Below are 9,969 nucleotides of genomic sequence, written 5' to 3' on the forward strand. Positions count from 1 at the left end.
CCCCTGCCTTGGAAGGAACCACACGAGCTTGGATGTTGTCATCTTGGAACTGAGTGATGCCTCATCATTCTCTCTCTGCTGAAGCTGGGCTTGGATAAGGTAGTTCTTCCCGGCACAGCACAGAATCCTTGGGATTCGAAGCATCCCCTGCCCCCCCAGCCCCAGTTCAGAATCAGCTCCGAGTGGATATTACTTCAGGATTGGGCACTGATTCTGAATCCCATCGCAGATCCTGAGGACAGGGACCCAGTTAAGGGTCCCAGTGGACCCAGCCCTGAAGAGCCTCAGGCCAACTTCAGGAAGCTTCTCCTAGCACTTGGAGGGGTGTCTATGGGAGGGGTGACTAGAATAGTGCCTGGCACATAGTTTGGTAAACAGCATGCATGACTGCCCAAATGGACTTTTCCACAGCTCTACCTACAAGAAGACTCCCCTGCCCATCGCTCACTACAATCTCTGTTATCTCAGAACGTGGTTCCCGGTGTGGGCAGCCTCCAATCAAGGTTGCTGCCCGGCGTGTACCCATCTCTTCCCAGCAGTGCGCAGTGCCAGTAGCTTGAAATCAGCCGTGGTGGGAGAATTTACACCATGAACGTTGGCAAACACTGCAAGTCATGGTTCCTCCCCACCCCCAACTGGTTGTCAAACATTAACCAGCACACTACTGCCTCCGGTCTCGTCTCTGCCACTTACCAGCTCTATGACTCAGACAAGTCACATAATCACTCTGAGCTTCAGTTTGCCACAGTGTGGAGATCCCATGGGATCTACCTAAGGAATCGTCTGGAGGATTAAATGCGATTATAATTCTGTAACGTGTTTAGCGCAATATTTGGCTTCTAGTAAAATACGCAGTACGCTTTAGTATAGTTCCAGTGCTCTATTGCTGCATAACAAACCACCCGCAAAATGTAGCGGCTTCAAACACATTTATTTTGCCCATGAATCTGTAATATGGCCAGGACTTAGTAAAGATCACCCCTAACTGGAGAAGCGTAAAGGCTGGGATCATCGGAAGCCATGTTCACTCAGACACCTGCCATGTAAGCTGGCTGCCAGGGCCCTTAGCTGTGGCTCTTGGTCAGAACACCCACGAGTGACTTCTCCACGTAATCCAGGCTTCCTAGCGGACCAGACGGTGGCTGGGTTTCGAGGGTGAATGTGCCAGGAAACAGCCAGGGAGCAGCCCTATCACTTTTTCTAACTTCACCTTGGAAATCACCCGGTATCACTTCTTCCACATTGTATTCATGAGAAGCAAGTCACTAAGGCTGGCCCATATTTAAGGGGAGAGGAATGAGATTCCTCCTTTTGATAAGAAGAGCGTGAAAGAATTTATGGGCATGTTTTTAAACCATCACGACTGTTATTATCGTGGCCCTTAGGATACTCCAGTTTCTCGTAAGTGAATTATCCCACTTCTTAGCCTACGAGCTCTCTGCAGGAGGACAGGGATCCTTTGGATTCATTAAGATCCCTCTCCCTCACTGCTCCCCAGGTGAACCTAGGGCCCTGTTTGCTGCAGAGTTCAGTAAATGTTATAGAAGTGAATTTCTTCTTACAGGAGCTGGCCCTGGACATTTGTACTTCACTGGATGACACCCTGTTGGTCCCATAGAAAACGAGGTGAGGGACCTGGGCAGGGCACAGCCAGGAGGCCAGGACCACAACCCCAACAGCCTCTACTCATCCTGGGGCTGTGGGTGACCATGAGGGTAAATTCATGGCCTAAACAAACTCCCTTACAAGCCTGCTCTGAAGATGGGTTGGCAAATCACTGTCTGGGAGTCAGATCATGGGCTCATGATAGAATTTCTGTCTTGGCCTTAGATGTCCCAGTCTGTCAGATGGAAATAAGAAAAGGTCTGTGGGTTGGGCATTTGGAATAGATGATCATATTATTTATAACGTTGGGCTAGAATCCAATTTCTTCTTCTGGAAATGGTTGACAAGGTTGCAAGCCTCTCTAAGAAAAAAAAAAAAAAAAAAAAAAGGCCGAGAGAAATCTCTTCCCTTGTGCTAGGGACATGAATCCCATCTCATAGTGTCTTTGAAATCCACAAAGCTGGGATCCCAGAGAGAAGTAAGTGTGTGTGTGTGTGTGTGTGTGATATTTGGGGAGGACTTTTTCAGGAAAGACCCAGGAAAGAGAGACTCAGACGAACCTCCATTTCAACGGTGGGGGCAGACAACAAGCTGGGAGGGGACGTGGAGGTGCAGACCGGCCAGACCCAGCCCCTCAGCTGCCCTTTCCCTTATCCCTCGAGATGCCTGTGTGCCACATCTGGGTCAGGAGTTCTGGTCAGGCCTTCCAAGACAACCCCTAAGGACATCGGGGCCTCTTACTGGGACTGCCTCCAACACAGGGAATTGGGCTGCCTGTGACCATAGAATGACCGACCCTAGGCTCATCAGGTGCCTCAGCTCAGTCCCTTGTAAAAGCAGCAGAGTCGTCTGGAGAAGACTTTCCTAAAGTGGGGTTCATGAATCTCATGGCCAGCAGGGATGATATCTCGGAGGAAAAAAAAAAAAAACTGCCTTGGGCCCATTTACCCCAGAAGCAGACCCTGAGACAAAGATTTGAGTAGAAGTTTTTCACTTGGGAATGATCCCAGTGATCCTAGTGGAGAGGTGGAGAGAAGGGGAGGTGGGGAGGGGGAAGGAAACCGACACGGGGTGTGTTGATGAGTGTTTGCCCCGGCGGGCAAGTGTGGCTCAGTCCCCCTGGGGCCTCTGGGATGTTGTGTGCAAAAAACACGCCCCAGAGAGCCTCACCGTGGCCCGCTCTGCTTAAGGGCTGCATCTGGGGCACTGGCTCCCTGGCACCACCAGCCTGCCCTGTGTGCCAGCTGAGCGTGGTCCTGTGGCCGGAGAAACACCCCAGGTTGAGGATCAGGACACAAGCGGGGCATGGCAGGATCTGCCAGACACAGAAGCAATTTTGTTTATGTACATTTCATAAGGTACATAATGATTTCCATAGAAATCCATTACCTTGTGATCACTATCACGGTTTTGTAGGTACACTTGTGCCTCCAGAACTTAGTTGGCCAGTTCAGCTCAGCTCGTGTGTGGCAGAGAGAGGGGGCCATTAACTGTAGTTCAACTTGCTAAGATATTTTCAGCTGCTCTCGTGTTACTGTTTCCATCTCTCCTATTTCCATTTTATTGTCACTATGGTGGGGTAGTGTGGCCCCCAGTCGTTAAGATGGATCCATAGTTCGAAAGAGGTTCATTAAAGCAAAGTTTTGGTACTGAAATTGGTAACAAACATGCTACAATATAAAATGTGAGCATATATACCAGGGTAGGTGAGTGTGTAGAAGGAGATGATTTTACGCAAGTAGAAAAAAAAAAAAAAGAGTGAATCAGAAAGACCGACGTGGGAATGGAGATCTGAAAATAGAATTTTGTTAGCTGATAATGCATTTCCTCCAGTCCCGGAGGCATCGTCTATTATGAAACTTTGTCAAATACTGGCCTGAGGCCCACTGAGACTTTTGCATCATCTTCACATGAGGCCCTGTAAGCTAGTTAGAAAACCAATCAAGTCTTTCCAGAATATGGGCAGAATAATCATGTGTGCGTGATAATTATGCGTTTTGTCACCGAGGACAGAGAAAAGATCAAAACCAGAGAAGCACCGTTAAAGTTGTGTAATTTGCAGTGAAAACCAACACAATTCAAGCCACGGCTTGCAGATGGAGTCATAGGCTCCTGGGGGAAAGCAGAGCAAGCTCTTGGCAAAATTACTTGATCAAACAACACTTCCGGATGTCACATAAGATCAATAGCGCATAGTGGGAGAGAGCAATTTCTGTCCTGAGTGAGTGCTGGCAGACAATGGGCTTTATTGTTGACTGAAACCACTTGTGGTAAGGCTTGTTCATTGTTGATCCAGAATGTATTCCACCCCTACTTTCTTGATAACAGATTCCTGACTTTGGTCCATGCACCAACGTCTCCAATCTCCGGCAATTAATTACAAGTAGTCTCACTCACTCACGGGCAGCCCATTTCCCACTCTCCCAGTCTCCCCAGCTGCTATAAGGGACCATGAAACACTGTCCTGGCCAGTGAAATATAATGGAAAGTGTGGTGAGGCTACATCTATGAAAGTTTTGTTTGTTTGTTTGTTTGTTTGTTTGTTTGTTTTGAGGGTGGAGGGGCATAGAGAGAAGGAGAAAGAATCCCAAGCAGGTTCCATGCTGTTAACACAGAGCCCAACTCAGGACTCAGTCTCAGGAACCGTGAGATCATGACCTGAGCCAAAATCAAAAGTAGGATGCTTAACCGACTGAGCCACCCTGGGGGCTGCAAAGGTTGTTTTGTTTTGTTTTGTTTTTTGTTTTTTAATAAAATGGGCATACGTGCTGGTACCCCTCTTCTCCCTCTTCCCAACTTTTTTTTTTTTTATGTTTATTCATTTTTGAGAGAGAGAGAGAGAGAGAGAGAGAGAGAATGAGCAGGCTGAGAGAATTCTAGAGACATCAGCACTGACATTATTGAACGTCAGTGACTGCCTCCTTCCAGCCTTCTTGTAAACTCCTCTATGTTCAAAGCCATTGTGGCTTGGATTCTCTAGTCCTGGCCATTGAAGGCATTTCCGGTGGGTGTACCACTGAGGTGTGAGCTCTCCACAGAGTTTCAGAAAACACGTGAGGGAAACGTGTACCTGATGACTTTTTGCACGATTTACCACAAAATCCCTTCACCAGGTGAGCTGAATGCGCTTCTGGTTTCCAGGTGGGCTCAGCTTCCCCAGCAGGAAAAGGAGAGGCTAGAGAATGAGATCAAGGCATTGGGTCCCCGGGTTCCCTGCCTGCCTGTGAGTCTCCAGGCCTTAGATGTGCTCTTAGCGTGGGGGTGGGCCAGTTCTCTCTACTCAGTTCTCTCCTTCCCGGTGACCATCCCCCTTTCCCTTCGGGCCCCTGGGTGGTAACAGCTGCTCCCACCTGATTGCAACATCCCCTGAGGTGCTCCTACACCTACCTGTTGGTAAACAGTCCTTGTAAACAAGCTTTCCTAAAATCATCCTACTCCAAGTGTGCCTTTATCTGTCGGTAGGCCGGCTGATCTACCGGCATCATTCCACAGATTTGAAAGAATACGCGCGCACACGCGCGCACGCACACACGCACACAACTTGCATCAGATCACCGGCCACAGACCACCGCATTCACAAAGGCCAGCTGGCAGGCAACAGGCTGGCTCCTGACCTCGGTATGTGTGAAAACAAGTAGCCGGAAGAGTCCAGGCACTCAATTCACGGCCTCTCTGACTGTGTCTCTTAAAATACTGCGCAGACAAATGGGTGGCAAGTAAAAGACAGCGTCGGACAAAGTGTGCCGGCTTGTTGGGGAAAGATAGCCACGTGAGGTTCTGAAATAGGAGGGGACATACAGCATCCCTTTGTGGCACGGGCGGTTCCTGGCTGTCCGTGGCTAGCTCACGCAGCGACTCAGCCGCCTGTTCAGTATCTTGATTACCCTGAACCTTTGGCTTCAGGGCGAGACTACAACCATTTTTCATGTTGAGGATAAGATATCAAGAATTTGAAGACAGAACTGTGGTGCCAAGGCTCAGCCTTTGAGAATATGACCCTTTCCCTACATTTGAAGATTTTCCTTCTCTTGGCAGAGAAATAAATCAATAGAAAGGCAACCACTAGACAAATTAGAAACAGACTATAAACTTTCAAATCATCAGACGAAAATACAAACACATGGGCGCACACACATACATATCAAAGAAAACAAAAAAACACACATAGTAAAACAAAAAACAGAGGAAGCATTAAAGTAGAAAACATAACAGCGATAAGATGATAGAATTAAGACTAATATGTCAGTTACATTAACAGATGTAAATAGGATAAACCCATCCTTATAATAGGAAAAAGATTCTCACATCGAATCATAGAACAATCTCCCAATGTATGTTGTATAGAAGAGAGGCATCTGTACCAAAGTAACTTAGAAAACTTAGAAATGTAATATAAATTAAGTTATACAGGAAAGTACTGAGCTGAGGCTTCAGTGACCACCAGTCAGGGTTAAATTAAAAATGAAAACATTAAATGAGACAAAAGGAGAGAGAGCAGTATCCAACATTAAGAGTCTACTTTTTAGAATTCCCCATGTACCGAATAGCATAGCGTCAAAATCAAGAATAAGATATGACAGTTAAGACTAACAATACACAGATAATGCAGGTATAAACTGAATGAAGCACAAGAAGACATTTTAATCGACCCCATCAGCTCATGACCTATCAAGAAAACAAATGGTGAAAAGGAATGTGGAGAATCTGAACAGTAATTAAACATGATTGAATTTGAGAGGCAAAAAACCCTTAAAATCCTTGCAAATACAAATCAGCTATATCTCATATGAATCATTCATCATATCCAAGTAAGTTGATCCTAGTAATGCAAATAGTTCAATAATATTAGGGAATCTCTAATAAAATAGACCATATTAATAGATCACAGGAGAACTATATCATAATTCAATAGATGCCAAAAAGACATTTGACAAATATTCCACATCTATCCTTGCTTAAAACAAACAAAACCATAACTGACCAGTAAAATTACATATAAACGGCATGACTGAAAATCACAGGGGCACCTGGGTGGCTCAGCCGGTTAAGCGTCAGACTTTGACTCAGGTAGTGATCTCACCGTTGGTGAGTTCAAGCCCCCCGTCGGGCTCTGTGCTGACAGCTCGGAGCCTGGAGCCTGCTTCGGATTCTGTGTCTCCCTCTCTCTCTGCCCCTTCCAGGCTCTCACACTGTCTCTGTCTCTCAAAGATAAATAAACGTTAAAACATTTTTAAAAATAAATAGATAAATTCCAAATGGATAAAGGATTTATATCTTTAAGCTAGACCATAAAACTCTAGAGGAAAGAACAGGTGACTTTATAATATTAGGATAGGAAACACAATAGGATCCCTAATGTCAGTACTTAAGAAATTTGACTTTATAAAAATGTTACACTTCTCTATGGTAAAACATACTATAATCCAAGGTAGAAAACGAAGCAGGAATGAGTACATCATGAGTGACAGGCAAAAGGGCTCATCCCCTTAATCCTCAAAGACTTAACCGTATACGAAATACGTGATGAATATAAACCAGCAGTTTGGAGAGACACACAAGTGGCTTATAAAAGTCTCAACTTCACTCATAACTAGAGAAATGCTAATTAAAACAGTAAGGCATCTTCTTTGTTTTCCCTATCAGATTGGCAGAGATCACTAAGTTTGATCACGCCCAGTGCCAGACAGAGTGTTGGGAAACACGCTCACTCGGATACCCTTGAGGGTGAAATTGGGGCAACTTTGGGGGAGGGTGATTTGGTAACATCTTCCAAAATCCTTTGCCCCAGAATTCAGCTGCTCAGATTTTTTTTTTTTTCCAAAATGTTTTTCATATTTATTTATTTATTTTGAGGAGAGAGAGCATGAGCAGGGGAGGGGCAGAGAGAGGGAGAGAGAGAGAATCCCATGCGGGCTCTTGCGTGGAGCCCTACGTAGGGCTCGATCCCACCAACCCAACCGACTGAGCCACCCGGGTGCCCCTCAACTGCTCAGGTTTTCGATCCGCAGATTTCCAGTCAGAAACCTTCCGGTTTGGACAAACAAGTGCTCAAGACCTTACTTGCAAACCGTTCCTGGGTTTGCTTCCCAAGGCCTTAGCACAGTGGGTCCCAAACCCACTTTGTGCCTTAGAATCCACTGGAGGGCTTGTGGGAGACAGGTTGCTGGGCCCCACCGCTATAGTTCCTGACCTAGCGGGTCTGGGGAGAACCCAGGAATCTGCATTTCTAACAAGTTTTGGGTGATGCTGCTGCTGCTGCTCTGGGGGCCACCACCCCTTTAGCTTGTTGTGGGGACTCGGGTGGGTAGAGGGATGGGGACCTGGGGGGGTGAGTTCCTCTGAGGGAAGGAGGATGAAGCAAGGTGGAGAAGAGCAGGAGTCCCCAACCCAGGACTGCGTAGAGGAGGAAGTGATGGAGTGAGCTGCCCAGAGAGGGACGTTTGAGCCACCTAAGGAGATAGGACCTTAGTCCTTGTTCCCTGCCTCACAAAGACTTCTCCCATACCCCGCCCCAACTCAGCTATTCTCCATAAGTCCATAGGCCTGGGTAAGGAGCATGTTAGCTGTAAGCAGACAACAAGGATTGCGAATCAGAGAGCCAGGCCGCCCTGGACAGGGAAAGGCACCCCCATTCCTCACACAAGCCTTGGAGGTGGTGACGTTGGGGTGGCACACTGGAGGGGATCCCAGCCGAGGGAGGGAGGTAGAAAGTGCTCCTGGGGGCTCAGCTGCTTTGATTTGATTTTGAAAAAGAACATCTTTTCAAAATATGGTGCTGGGAAAACTGGATATTCACATGCAAAAGGGTGACGTTAGACTCGGACCTCACACCATATATAAAAACTAACTCTAAGCAGATCAAAGCCCTAAACACAAGACCGGATACTATAAAACTCTTAGAAGCCAAACGACACGAAGCTCCTTGCACCTGAGAATCAAGGTAGAGGAAAATTCTTATCCGTCTAAGAAATCTAAACAGCTGAACCTGACCTGGGAGCCCCAGGTATCCCTCACTGGTCAGGAGGCAGACTGACTTCCTGGTGGAAGGCTGAGAACAAGGGCATCCTTTTCACAATCGTTGCACCCCCCCACCCTGCTTTTATCAAGATAAAACAGTGAAGTGAACAAATCTGAAGTGTAGAACTTGAGTTTTTACATATGTATGTACCTGTCCAACCAGGGCCCAGATCAGGATACAGAACATCTCCAGCATCCTAGATGCCTCTCTCTTTTTTTTCAAAGTTTATTTATTTTAAAGAGAGAGAGAGCACATGAGCGCAAGTGGGGGAGGGGCAGAGAGAGAGAGACGGAGAGACAGAATCCCAAGCAGGCTCTGCACTGTCAGCACGGAGCCCGACGTGGGGCTTGAACCCATGAACTGTGAGATCATGACCTGAGCTGAAGTCGACACTTTACCAACCGACTGAGCCACCCAGGCGCCCCCGCAGAAGCGTCCCTTATGGCCCTTCCCCATCAATACCCTCTAAGGTAATGTTCTCTATCCCTGTTTAGTTCTACTGCTTAAACGTCATAGAAATAAATGGAATTATAGTTATTGCTCTTTTGTGCTTGGCTTCTTTCAGTCAATATAATATTTGAAAGACTCACCCTGTCATCTCATGGGCGAGCATTTGTTCTTTTTCATTGCTGTGTAACATTCCATTGCAAGATAAATCACAGTTTGTTTCCATTCATCCATTGGACATCTGGGTTTGTTTCCAGTTCTAGGTTGTTAGGGATAAAGTTGCTATACAATTTTTGTAAGCGTCTTTTGGTGGACATAAGCACTTTGTTTCCCTCCTGGGTATACACTGAGAAATGGAGTTGGAGGATTGTAGACCTTACCTATGCTCAGCCGATTTTCCTGCCACACGATTTTCCAAAGTGATTGCATAAATTCACCCTCCCACCCCAAATGCATGATAGGTCTGCCTCATTCATGACAGATCTTGGCATTATTCTTTTTTTAATTTTTCTGATGGGGCCATTCCTTTATAACTTTGAAAAATATTTCTTTAAAACTAGTAATAATTTTTTTATTTACCTAAAATGGGTGGTCCAGGGATGCTGAATGTTTGAGAAAATTTTTGGACTCAATTGTTAAGTATTCAGAAATTCCCCGAGGATGCGTGGGTGTGTTTCTGCCTATGTATGTGCCACAGTCACAGACGATTTGCTCCAGACCCCACCCTCCTTGCCTTGGAACAGACCCTGCACTTCCCCGTGAACAGGAAGAGCTTAGTTGGGATCCCAGAGGGAGATGTTTCCCATCACCAACAACATCTGGGGAACATCTGGAGAGCCCATCCCAGGACAGGGAGACACTTTGCTGGAGAAAACACATCACTTATTGGATTATTTTTG

This window comes from Leopardus geoffroyi, chromosome C2 (assembly GCF_018350155.1).
Source record: "Leopardus geoffroyi isolate Oge1 chromosome C2, O.geoffroyi_Oge1_pat1.0, whole genome shotgun sequence".
NCBI lineage: Eukaryota > Metazoa > Chordata > Mammalia > Carnivora > Felidae > Leopardus > Leopardus geoffroyi.